The sequence below is a fragment of the Ambystoma mexicanum genome, chromosome 4q, assembly GCF_040938575.1.
Source record: "Ambystoma mexicanum isolate Mex_15411 chromosome 4q, UKY_AmexF1_1, whole genome shotgun sequence".
NCBI lineage: Eukaryota > Metazoa > Chordata > Amphibia > Caudata > Ambystomatidae > Ambystoma > Ambystoma mexicanum.
In genome coordinates this window covers 1,300,498,328-1,300,511,163 of record NC_090928.1, presented here as the reverse complement: position 1 = coordinate 1,300,511,163, position 12,836 = coordinate 1,300,498,328, and the positions used below count along the sequence as shown (strand labels likewise).

The 12,836-nt window shown below is 45.9% G+C and overlaps 1 protein-coding gene across 6 annotated transcripts in view; it reads left to right on the top strand.

Moving 5' to 3' along the window:
* LOC138468399 (zinc finger protein 850-like) overlaps positions 1-12,836 on the top strand; it is a 213,811-nt gene that overhangs the window by 69,234 nt on the left and 131,741 nt on the right. For 4 of the 6 annotated variants that reach the window (XR_011268259.1, XM_069608953.1, XM_069608950.1 and 1 more), the window contains exon 2: positions 6,933-7,053. The exons of 1 other annotated variant lie outside the window; for it this stretch is intronic. The gene's annotated coding sequence lies outside the window, so the exon portion shown is untranslated. The remainder of the gene's footprint in view (positions 1-6,932; positions 7,054-12,836) is intronic. One more of the 6 variants, XM_069608951.1, reaches the window with a different exon arrangement.

Here is a 12,836-nt window from a genome sequence, read left to right as displayed (position 1 = left end):
CTTGCTCTGCCACACTGGTAGTGATGGTGTGGCTCTTAGCTTGTTCACAATGGTAGTGATGGTGTGGCCCCTTGCTCTGCCACACTGGTAGTGATGGTGGGCCCCCTTGATTGTCCAAACTAGTAGTGATGGTGGGGCCCCTTGCTTGTCAACACTGGTGTTAATGGTGGGGTCACTTGCTTGTCCACACTGGTAGTGAAGGTGGGGCCCATAGCTCCAAAATGGCTAACCTTTTCTGTAACTTCTTCCCTGTATATTCAGCTTGTAAGTATGTTGTCATGTGCTGTAATACGGTTGTTGATAATGAACCTTCTGGAGGCTAGAGCATATACCTTTTGTCAGCTGTACCTTTTACCCATTAAGCGTGGTATTTCATAATCTTGGATGGGTATCTCGGTAATGTGGTAGGGATGGTGTGCCCCCTTGATTGTCCACACTGGTAGTGATGGTGCAGCCCCTTGCTTTTCCACACTGGAGGTTTTGGGGGGGGGGACTCTTGCTTGTCCACACTGGTAGTGATGGTGTGGCCCCTTGGTTGTCCACACTGGTACTGATGGTGCGGCCCCTTGCTCATCAACACTGGTGGTGATGCTGGGGCCCATTGCTTGTCTGCACTGTTAGTGATGGGGTAGACCCTTGCTTGCCCACATTCGTAGTAGTGAGCAGGGCTTAATTACCCCTGCTTCCATTTGACATGGAATCTTGATTTGGGCACCTCTCCTGTGGTATTTGGGCATTCTGGCTTTTAGGATACCGTTGGGGTCTCCTGCCTGGTTGGCCTCAGGGAGACTGACCAGAGGCCCCAGTTTTACTGGGACTGTCGCGGAATTGGGCCCTATGTCCCATGTTGTTTTATTTATTTGAAAACCATGTCACCGGCAAAACTAAATTAACATTGTGACATTTACTCCATTTTGTCATGGCAGGGTGGGAGCGTACACACAACCTTTCAGATACTAGCCAAACACAATCATGGATTCTACCATAGAGACTGGATCGGAAAACTAATGAACAGCAAGGCCTGTAATATGAACCAGAGCAAAAGCTCCTTTTTTTAATTAACATGCTAACATTCACAATCAAAACATTCACAACCCCAGCACCGGCGCACTCCTTCAAACCATTCAGCTTCTCACCCCTGTCTATATGGGAAGCGGAAAACATCATCAAAAAGCTTAAACCTTCCAATTGTCTAGGTGACTCCTGCCCTGCACCTGTCATGAAGGAGGCCGCCCATGACCTTGCTCCTTTCATTACCACCTTTATAAATGCATGCTTCAAATCGGGGACCGTCCCTGACAACCTCAAAGATGCGTGGGTCATCCCATTAATCAAAAAACCTTCCCTTGATCCCAATAACCCTGCTAACTACAGACCTATTATCACGGTACCCTTTCTACTGGAAATGTTGGACTGCACAGCTTATTTACAAATTCAGGACTATTTAGAATCCAATAAACTCTTGGGCTTCTGACAATCGGGCTTCCGTCCCAGACATGGAACAGAAACGTCCCTCATTGACTTAAAATGCAAATTGAGGACTTAAAATACAAGGGCACGTTGGCCCTCCTACTCTTGCTTGACTTATCGGCAGCCTTTGATTTGGTCAACCACCGAACTATCTGCCATCACCTTAAAACAGCTGCCCACTTCTCGGATGAAGCCACCTCTTGGATATTCTTCATAGTTCACCCTCATAGTTCTTGCAAACAGAACTATGAGGGTCTTCGCGCCCTCCTCCTCTGCTGAACCATCACCAGTCCCTTGTGGGGTCCCACAAGGGTCCTGTGTCTCCCCCACACTGTATAATGTGTTCACAAAGCCACTCTTTGATATTCTTGACTATCTGGGTGTCACCTACACAAATTATGCGGACGACACCCAGATACTCATCCCTGTCATTGGTCACTATGCTACTGACTCAAAAGCACTTAATGATGTCTACACAGTCATCCAGGCGTGGATGGCGTATCATGGGCTTTGCTTAAATGATGAAAAAACTGAGTTACTTATCCTAGGCTCGCACCTCTGACTTAATAAACTGAACCCTGCCTTCAAATAATGTATTATTGACAGGAATACCATCAAGGTATCGAATGTTACGAAAACCCTAGGTATCTATCTTGATTCCACCTTGTCTCTCACGAGACAAACCAATGCTGTGGTCTCAGCCTATACATGCAAACTCATAACAGCATGTAGACCTTTCCTCACTGTCACTAACTGCGTTATCCTTGCTAGAACCCTCATTAGGTCTAAAATCGATTACTGCAATGCCCTCTATCTGGGGACTAGTCAAAGAAACATCAACAAGCTACAGGTAACCCAGAAAAATGCCATCAGGGCAGCCCTCAATATTCCTAGGAAACTTCATATATCAGACACTCTATGGAGTTTACATTGGCTCCCTGTTGTTCACAGAATTTCACTCAAAACCCTTGCACTGACTCGTAAGTCCCAGGCCAACCTTGCCCCTGAATACCTTGCCAACCGCTTCACTGCCCACACTTCTACCAGACCATTGAGATCACCACAAGCTCATTCACTCTCTATACCCAGATGTAAGCTTCATAAGGCAGGGGGATCTAGCTTCCCAGTCCTTGCAGCTAAATTGTGGAACACACTCCCCATTACACTCAGAGTGGAACCATCTTATTTTTCCTTTAAGAACAAAGCCAAACTCTGGCTCGTTGAGCAGGACATTGCTGCCTCATGCACATAATGTAAATGACATAGTGCCACACTGTATTTTGTCAGTACCATATCTTACTTTACTATGTAACTGTTGTACTCCTTTGTTGCTGATGTACCGCCCTAAGAACGTACCTAGTGACACACTGTAGTTTGTTATTACCATGCTTTACTATACCATGTAACTGTTGTACTCCTTTTTGTAACTTATGTACCTTCTTAAGAAATACACCCAGATGCCTTTGGGCCAGGCGCGCAATACAAATACAATTGACTTTATATATTGTTTATATGCAGCGCTGAAAATAGTATGGGACAGCGGGTGGTGTGGGGTTGAGGGGCCAAAAAGGACTGGGAAGGGGAGGGGGTCTGTCCTTCTTGTATGTAGTTGGCCGCCTCGGTTTTTCGTCTTGAAAATCTGTTCACCCTAGACTGATAGGCATTTCGGCTAGCCGGCTTAACTATTGCACTACAGGCTATTAGTATTCAATGCGGTTTAGTCTCTTGTATTCACTCTATCACTTCTGACCTGAAACCAGCTGGCCAAACTACCCACCTTTTCAATTAAAAGGATTTGCATCTTACTTCACACCTGCAGTACAGGACAACGTCAAATATTATTTTCTTCATTTTAAAAATAATCTTGATGGTTTATGTTCTGATTTGTCTCCCGAGCCTTCCACTCTTAGAACCTGAAAGGCTCAGGAGTGCGATTCCATTGACGGTTGCAGTGACCAGAGACAGCTCTGTTGAGTCCTCACAGGCCAGGGTATTAAAGAACAAAAACCCACTTACCTGAGTACAACCCATCTTTTCAGTGGCGATGAGGAAGGCGCAGGCCTTTCGGGGAACCCCATCCAACCTGAGGAAGGTTCTGGCCGCAGAAGCACTGCAGAAAGGCTGAGGAGGGCGGATCGCGCCCAAACTGAACGGCTCACATAGGGTGCACTGTAGCCTCGCCAACAGGTGAGGGGTGGGGAGGAGGAAGGGGCGAGGACGTAGCGCCCAGCACCAGAGAGCCCAGCGGATTTGGGCAAGATATTGGTACATCACTCGTGGGCTAGAGGAAAGAACCTGCAAACGTCGATACCCCGCTTGATCAGGAGGGCTGCCAAAGCAACTTCCTTAAACACGACATAGAACCGGACGCCTATGGAAATGTAAAGATTGATCTGCTAGGTAAATTCTTGGCTGTCATCAAGTATAAGGGGAGAAGCTTTGTGGCAGAGGTATATGTGACCAAAGAAGGTTCATCGTTGTTGGACTGGAATGAACAGAGCAATTCAGGTATTCCCATCCAAGCGCATGCACTAGTACTGTTTACCGTAGCTGAAATAAGCGACAAATGGGAGAGTTTCCAGAAGTGTTTCCAGAAGAGTTAGGAAGATTGAATGGGTTTGAACATTGTATAAGACTCAAGAAGGAGGCTGTGACCAAAAGTACATAAAGTAAGAATGGTGCCACAACAACTAAGAAACAAAATGAAAGAAGAACTGGAAACGCTGCTTCAAAAGGGGATAATTGAGAGGATTGAAAGTTCTGAATGGCTGTCTCCAGTTGTAATTGTGGTGAAGCTAAATGAAAGTATCAGACTCTGCATGAATCTAAGAGACTTAGAATATTTGGATAGATCGCCAACCACTACCTGTCATATCAGAAGCATTATCAACCCTGAGCAATGCAAAATTGTTTTCATTCATAGATCTATCTTCGGCATATCATCAGGTACCTCTGTAAGAGGAATGTCAACATCTCACAGCTTTTGTAACAATGGAAGGGACATTCAAATACTGTTGATTGCCTTTTCGTTTAGCCTCGGCGGCAGCAGAGTTCCGGAGAGTCATGGAAAAAGTTTTGGAAGGGGTACCAAACATTATTGTATTTCAAGATGACATTTTGATCTATGCCGAGTCGTGCGAAAGACATGATCTTTTGAAATTGGTCTTGAATAAATTGAGTGAGGCAGGATTGACAGTGCAAAGGAGGAAGTTCAAGATACTGGTGGATAGTGTTGAGTATTTGGGTTATAGGGTGTCGGGAGATGGCATCAGCCCAAAACTGAGCCTGGTAGAGGCCATTGAAAAAGCTCCAAATCCCATTGATAAGGATCATCTGAGATCGTTTTTGGGTTTAGCTGATTACTACCACAAATTTGTGAAGAACTTTGCAGGTATTTCCACACCCCAAAGGTCCTTACTCAAGAAAGGGGTCAAGTTTGAGTGGTCAGAAAAATTTGAGGAGGCGATCCCGAAAATAAGAGGACATAGTGAAAGCACCTTCAATGTGAACGTTTTCATCAGAGGACATGTGTGTTTTGTCTCTGGATGCAAGTATTTTGTGGTTGGGAGCAACCCTCACTCCGAATGACAATAACAAGATAGAAAGAGTAATAGCGTTTGCATCAAGAACACTGAAGGGAGCTGAAAGGAATTATTTGGTTATTAAAAGAGAAGCTATGGTGATATATTGGGCAATCTGTCATTTCACATTTTTCTTATGGGGCAGGAAATTCATTGTATGATCGGATCACAAGCCTTTGGCCCAAATGTTTGAAAGTGGAAACTGGGCTGCAGGTTCACCCAGGATTAGCAGATGGTATCTAGGCTTACAAGGATATGATTTCAAAGTGTGTTTTTTACCGTGGAAATAAAATATTGTTGCAGATTAACTGTCAAGAATCCCTGTGATAGGGGGTGAGGAAGTGTGTAGTGAGTGGAAAGAGGAGAATATAATTGTGGAATTGGGATGTGTTGGACAAATGGAATGGGAGAACTGTGGGCACTTGGACGAGGAAATGAAGATTCAGAGAGTGGACAGTGTCAGGATTGCCCAACAAAGAGTTATTAGAGAAGAGGTTTGAGGTTTGGTGGGAAGTTAAAGATGAGTTGAGTATCATTGATGGGAGGCTCAGAAGAGGAATGTGCATTGTAGCTCACGAGAAGATTAGAGATCGGTTAGTAGAAATAGCTCATCCAGGATATTTAGGGGAAGGTGCAACCAAGAGGACGTTGAGACATAGTTTTGGTGGCCAGGCATGGACAAGGTATCAGAAAATGATGTCAAGAAATGTTGCCCATGTTGTTTGAGTGACAAGAACAAGGTGGTACAGGAAACACCCCTCATCCCCAACTTTGTACCTGATCAGCCCTGGAAGAAAGTGGCGATTGATATAATGGAACCCGTTATGGGCTTAGTTGAGTGGTTAAAATGTTTGTTTGTTTTGGTGGATTTCCACACTAAATGGGTGGAGTGGTGAGCTGTCAGAGAGGTGACAGCAAGGGAATTAGTGGCATGTTTGGAGAAAGTTTTTCTGAGAGAAGGCTTTCCTTTAGAAATTGTCTCTGATAACAGTGTTTAGTTCTGTTCGGAATTCATGAAGAAGTTTCTCAACAGTTATGCCATCAAACATACACGTGCAGTGTCCTATCCTCCAAGGGCAAATAAATTGGTAGAAAGGACCAATAGATTTATTAAAGGGGATATCCAGTTGGCATTACAAGCAGTGTTGCCATGGAAAGAAGATTGAGATTATATGAAGTGGAACTATCTTACCACACCCCATTCTGTAACACAAGTGTCACTGTTTGTATCTCTAAAAGGGAGAGAACCAGGTACACAATTATGCCTGGGCTGGTTAGGATTGGCGAGTCCAGTAGTAGTGGACAGGGAAGGCATAATGAATTTCATAAATCGAAGTCAAGTTAGGTTTGTTTAAAGAAACATTTGACAGGAAAAAGGGTGTGAAGGATCTGGAATGGAGAGTGGGTCCTTATACAAAACACCAGATTCACCCATAAATGTGTGGAAAGTAAATGTATTGGTCCCATGATGATCTCTGCAGTGAAGACAGGGTGTGGTCATTGTGGAAGAAGGGGAGGAGTGGTCAATGGGGAGATTGGCAAATATTGAGAATGGATGCAGTGGAGTGTCAAGGGGTGCTGAGTTGGGTGATGGGGAGATGTCGCCTAACAGATTGTGGCAAGAACTGAAGTTGTTGCAGAATTGTGTACGCGAGCAATGTGGTACGTTACGCAGGTAATTGCCTGACCCTTATGTTTTTTTTCCAGGACTCTTGTTTCAGTAATAACTGTGTTTAATTATGTTTTGTTGTGCATCGGTTATCACAGTTCTTTTTGCAAGTTCTTAATGTTGATCACTTTTAGCCCTGTTATTGTTAATGTTGTTATTGCACTGTGAGGGGGAAGATATGTTATGATTTGTCTCCATGTTTGTCTCCTAAGCCTTCCGCTCTTAGAACCTGGAGGGCTTGGGAGCTCGATTCCATTGACAGTTGCGGTGACCAGAGGCAGCTGCGTTGTAAAGAACAAACACCCACTTACCTAAGTACAAGACATCTTTTTAGTATGTATAATTGCCTACATTGCCTACATTTGTTTTATTTGTCATCATCTCCTTTTCTCGTAAGTGATTTTGGGGCTGTACAGGATACATGGTACTGAGGGTTGGAGTGGAGTTTATATACTGAAAGAGAAACGGATGTATTCATAGGCTGCAATTTATTTAGAAAATGAACCAGAAGTAGCTTTATTTACTATATGCAGAGATGAATATTTCCATTTTAGACAATGCTGAGTGATAACTACGATGCATACTTGCCAACCCTACAGTTTTAGGCAGTAGGCTACTGCTTTTTAAGCAGACCTACCACATACAGATTTCAGTTACAGATCCTACTGCTTTTTACAGTGGCGGCTGTTAGTCGAAAACCTGTGCAGTTCCCTCTGGGACCACTGCAAAAGATTTAGGACTACAGGTGTTTGGCAGTAAACCCACTTGGTAGCAGTCTGCACCACACAGATTCACTGTTGGTAGCTGTGGCTGAGCAGTCAGACTTCCCTCAAGAAGAGTTAAGCAGTATGTGGAGTATACAAAATAGGGCAATTCTTCACAGTAAGACAAGCAAACATGCAACGAGGCTCAGCGTAAAGATATTAAGGTATTTATTTATAACGAAACATCTATCAAAAACACTATGGCACTATCATGGCAAACAAATCAAACACAATTACTCTACGAAGAAGAAACGATCAATCCGCCCAGCAATATTTCGACAAGTCTAGGTTCTACCGGCACCACTTATTTACAGACAGAGGTGTATGCCTCAACCTAGATGGCACTCTAATATTAGTTAGGACGGGAGGGAAAAATAAGCAGGTTACGAAATCAACACAGTTCAATACTTCACGGGAAAAATGCAAGACAAGAAGGCAAGAACCACAATAGATCATAAAGTTCAGAGGCTAGGCCCACTCGGAGAGAGGCAAGGCGATATGTCCCAAAAGTCTCTAGTGGAGAAGCGTTCGAGTCTTTGTAGCAAATTGTTATCGGCAGATTGAACCAGTTCAGAACAATACGTGAGAAAGCTTGGAGGCGACCCAACGGAAAGGAGAGGATTAAGACACCTCACTCGAACCGATAGAAAGGGAAGCCAGGCAGACACGGCACCTTGTTGTGGAGGGCAGCTCCGGCGGGGGCAGTTTTTCCTGGTGGTGGATGCACGTCGGGTCTTTGCCAAGAGTAGAGATGTTCTCGTCATCGAAGGAAAATAAAGTCTGGTGCACCACCAGGGAAGAGACCAGCCGCGGAGTGCTCCGTCACAAGGCACCACCTTTTGGTCGCGGTCCAGGGGTAGTGGCTATCCGGTTGCCGAGGTGCTCTGCACGGGCAATTCGACCACTGCGTCCTGAGGCGAATAAAAAGCAAAGGGGACTGGTTGTTCCCACCAGCCAGGGGAAGAGACTCTCCGGCAGGGAGATCTCCTCTGTCGTCGGGAAGTGGTGAGTCGGTTCCGCAGGACTCCACCGGAGGTGTCGTCGTGCAGGTCGGCTCAGCGTTACCCTCGTCGGATTCTTAGGTCCTGTGGCGACTTCTGAAGATCCAGTCCCAAAAGCCCTGCTTTTATGCAGAAACCCCCCATTCATTCAGCCTAGCTGTCAATCAACACATGCTAAGTGGTGAGCGGGGAGGCTCACCACTTGGGCCAATCACTCCAGAGTGCGACCGGAGTTGGCAAGGCAACTCGGTCCAGGGTGCCTAAACCCCCTCCCACACCCCTGTGGTTACCGAGACAGAATGGCACCACTTTGGAGGGTCTCTGTACAGAGCCCGCCAAAAGTGGAACAAAGGGCTCAACCTTTGGTTTAGGAGTCACAGAGACGAACACAGACGCCATTTTACAAACCGAGTTCTGGCAGAAAATACCATCCGATAAACTTATTTAAGATAAGTGGACCGGTGGTACGTTAGAGATTAACGAGAAAAAGTATCAATCTCCAACAATGGGACGAATCCCATAGGGTTATGTTCGGGGTCGAACATAACCAGTAGTTTCCACTGCCACCAGCCAAAACTCGACGAGGTGGGACGGGACAGTGCCCCCTCGAATAACAGATCCAGGAGTAATCGAATTACTCCTACTAGTACGTCCACAATAAGATGGTTTGTACTAGTTCTGTTAGTAAATTTAGGTCTAGTAAAGCCAATGGTGACTTTACATGCCCGGGGAGACAGTAATCAGTCCCCGGGTATGGAGTCTATGGTGGGGGTCTGCTAGGACGCCCCCAGTGCTATGGCACGTAGGGTGCGGTGTAACACACATAGAAAAACATATGAGACCCTATGGAGTAAAAGACGCCATAGCCCATAGAACACATTGACATTCAAAGGAATTACACACATACATGTCCAAGAGTGCGAGAAAAAGAGTCCCACTCTTGGCAGGATGGAAAAAAACAAACTCCAGAAATCCAGCAAAGCTGCTGGGGGACTCACTAGGTTAGGAAATTCAGCCTAAACAGAGAATTCTCCCTAACAGCGGCATGTAATTTTTGTGACTCTAAGGCAGGCTTCAGGACAAATCGTGCAACACGTTAATGAGTTTGTCTGTACAGTGGGCTGGTAGATGATTACTTTGCTTGGACTCAGACCAATCCACTGAACTGACCGCTATTTGACTGTCCTGCACTCTTGCCGGGACAACTCTTAGGTGAACCACCAGTGAAAGCAAGTGGGAGAGTGTAACACCATCACACAGTATCTGCCGACAATTTGGTGTTAAGTTACCATTCACAATTATACATTTTTTACATTTCTAACATCTTTCCATGTTGTGCTGTTTGCATGTTTTGTATTTCCCTGTGATGTCATTGTTATGGGAATTATTATTTTTGAAACTTGAAAAATCCTACATCTTTTTGGTCACAGAATGTTGGCAAGTATGCAATGTATCTCACTTTTTATGCAACTTGCTCTAATGTCTACTTAATTAATCTTAACTTTCAATAAGAGTCAGTTAACTCAAAATACATGTTTGTAGCAGTCTTGGCCTAGCCATGTGCCCCTTTCTACAGTGCCCCTCCCTCCCCATGTTCTCGCATTCGTGTGCCCAATAGAATCGCTAAGGAAGCGGCTCTGGCACTGAACAGCTGCAGCATGTGTTTGGGAGATGAATGAGAGGGGGGCGGGGGTACAATCCGAGCCTGACACGTGACATGCATCACGGCATATTGCCTTACGACGTGGCACGTGTCGCGTTCAGCTGCTACCCCTGTCGGACGTATGCAACGCTCGTGGTGGTGGTGGTGGTGGTGGAGGAGTAGGCAGGCAGGCGCACGCTGCTGCGCGTGCTCTGACGCCGGGTGACGTAGCCACGGCGTGACGCGGCGCGTTACGTAACGTGAAAAGAGAGGAGCGTGCTTGCTGCTTCCTTACCTACGTGAGACGGTAAAATGGGGGGCGGGGGCACAGTCAACCCTAGCCGCACCCCAAGTGCCCGCGAAGGGGACCAGATGGAACGCATCCCTTGACCTCAGAGAAGGGCAGGACTGCACATCTAAACTGCACCCCGCTCATGCCCGCGCCCCCTGGTGGCAAAGAATGTGGACCGCGCACTTGCATATACCATGACGTCACACAAGGCCCCTGTCACAGGCTGCGGGGGGGGTGGGGCATCGGGAGGGCGGCTTCCAGGGTTCACTTTCAGCGCCTCCCGCGCCCTGGAAGCGCCGCCCCACCCCCACACCCCCCGGGGGAGGGGTGCCAGAGCGAGGCGCAGGCCGGCAGGCATGCAGATCCAAGGACGCGCCCCGGAGCACACGCTCGGGCCGAGGCTGAAGCCGGGGCTCGGAGCCAGTCTGCGGCTCGGCCACAGGATGCACACAGACCCCCTTAGCCCTAGTCTCTGGATGTTTCCCTCGTGTCCGCTCTTTCTGCAACTTCAGCTTGAAAACTCCTGACTCTGGAGAGAAGAGCAAACACGATTATTTAGCAAGTCAAGAACTGCTTTTGTATCAGTTTCATTTTTATTTTTATCCTTGTCCAAACTATTAAAATGCTTTTAATTCCAGAGCTACAGACGAGGATTATTATTCTTATCAAAAGAAATGAACCTCAAAGCACTGCGTGTGATTATTTTACATACATAAGGTCTCCTAGTGTGGCCGAAGGTGCCCGGGACGGGCCTGGGTCAGACCGGGCACAGCACCTGAATAACACCTGGCAGAGCTAATGGCTCTCCTGCTCAGTTTTCTGGTGATTATTGGCATACGCTCCTCTCTGTACCTGCGACGAAGACTCAGTTGGGGCAAAGTAGAGGTTCGGGGGCTGGTGGGCTAAAAATGCAGAAGTTGTTACATACTTAATATCGGAATGATGTGTTTTCCTTCATTGCAACAAGTGTTTAAACATTTGAATTGTAGAAATGTTCTGCCGCAAGAACATGTAAAAATGCTGAGCATTAGCTACAAGGTTATAGGCTGCATCTTGCATGCAGTAGATTCAAATCTATGAGGCTGTGGCATTTTTGCAGAACTGGTTGCTGTTCTGCAGCGAAGGCCTGAGCATGCCTCTCATCAGAAAGCCAATTGGAGAGTGCTTCATATGGATATTAAACTTGACCTGGCTGATATTGAACTGTTTTTGGTAAGAACCCTTAAGAGAAGATTGATGTCCCATTCCATACTCCCATGAGATTGCATGACCATAACCCCTTCAGTTCCCGCTATGTGGAATTGCATCGATTTCCTTCAGGCTGTGCCGCATTGGTACAGATTGCAAATCTCTTAAAGGAATAGTCTGCTCAAAAATATTAATGTCCCGAGCGTTGAGGCATGTGGTTTTAAGCATACGTTGATCTATTGTAAAAACATTTCCTATGCACCATACCAGTTTTCTTCACTTTTACACATGCAAAATCAATGAGAGGGGCGCAGCCATCTTGTATTAATCTTATCCGTTTATCCATCACCCTACTTTCAAGTGCCCCTGCAGCACTAAATCATATCCCCCGTCCTTGAAGCTGACATCACCATTCCTAGCGTTATTCTCCGCCTATCTCCATGACGTTACTATGCAGCATAGCCAAACACATCCAGTCATCACCTACGTCTTGACGTCAATTGAAGCAGAACCCGGAATATCAACACACATCCTCTCACAGCACAGCGCGTCCCAATTCTGAATACAAAACCCTTTTTTTTTTCAGGAAATCGCAATACTTTGCAATTTATAATTTTTTTTTTATTTCACAAATAAACGCTCCAAAAACATCTGCCGGTTTCCATATTCGACCAAATTTGAAATGTCTTTCTTTGTTCTTGATCCACAAATGTTTATCGTGAGTCACACAATGTTCCTTTGGGTATAAGAAGCGCATTGGACGCACCGTGATTCACAAGGCTTCGGCATCAGCGTGTTGCTAGCCCACCGTAAACAATGTCAGGTTGCTCCTTGTCGCCGGTACCACGAAAGGGCATATCGGCCCGGGAGGATCGTCCCACAACGGCGTGATCGAAATCCAGCCATTTAGGTGTATCTGCAACTGCCTGCTGAAGAAATTGTTATCTGGAAACTATGACATTCGCAGAATGGCAGGATGTAGCTGTGTAGAAAACATAACAGAAATGTGTCTGTTGCCGTTCTTTATTCTAATTTATCAATTCACCCATTAATTCTGCACCATATGAAAACTAATGATGAACACAAACGTGAAACAATGGAAACACAGAGAAAACATTGTGGAAAGTTGGAGTCTACGATGTGCTTGAGAGGTTACTGCTATGGAGTATGTTTAGCTCGCAACGGGAGGCGAATTCCGAAGCCGAAGCTGACTGATGAATTCGAAGAAC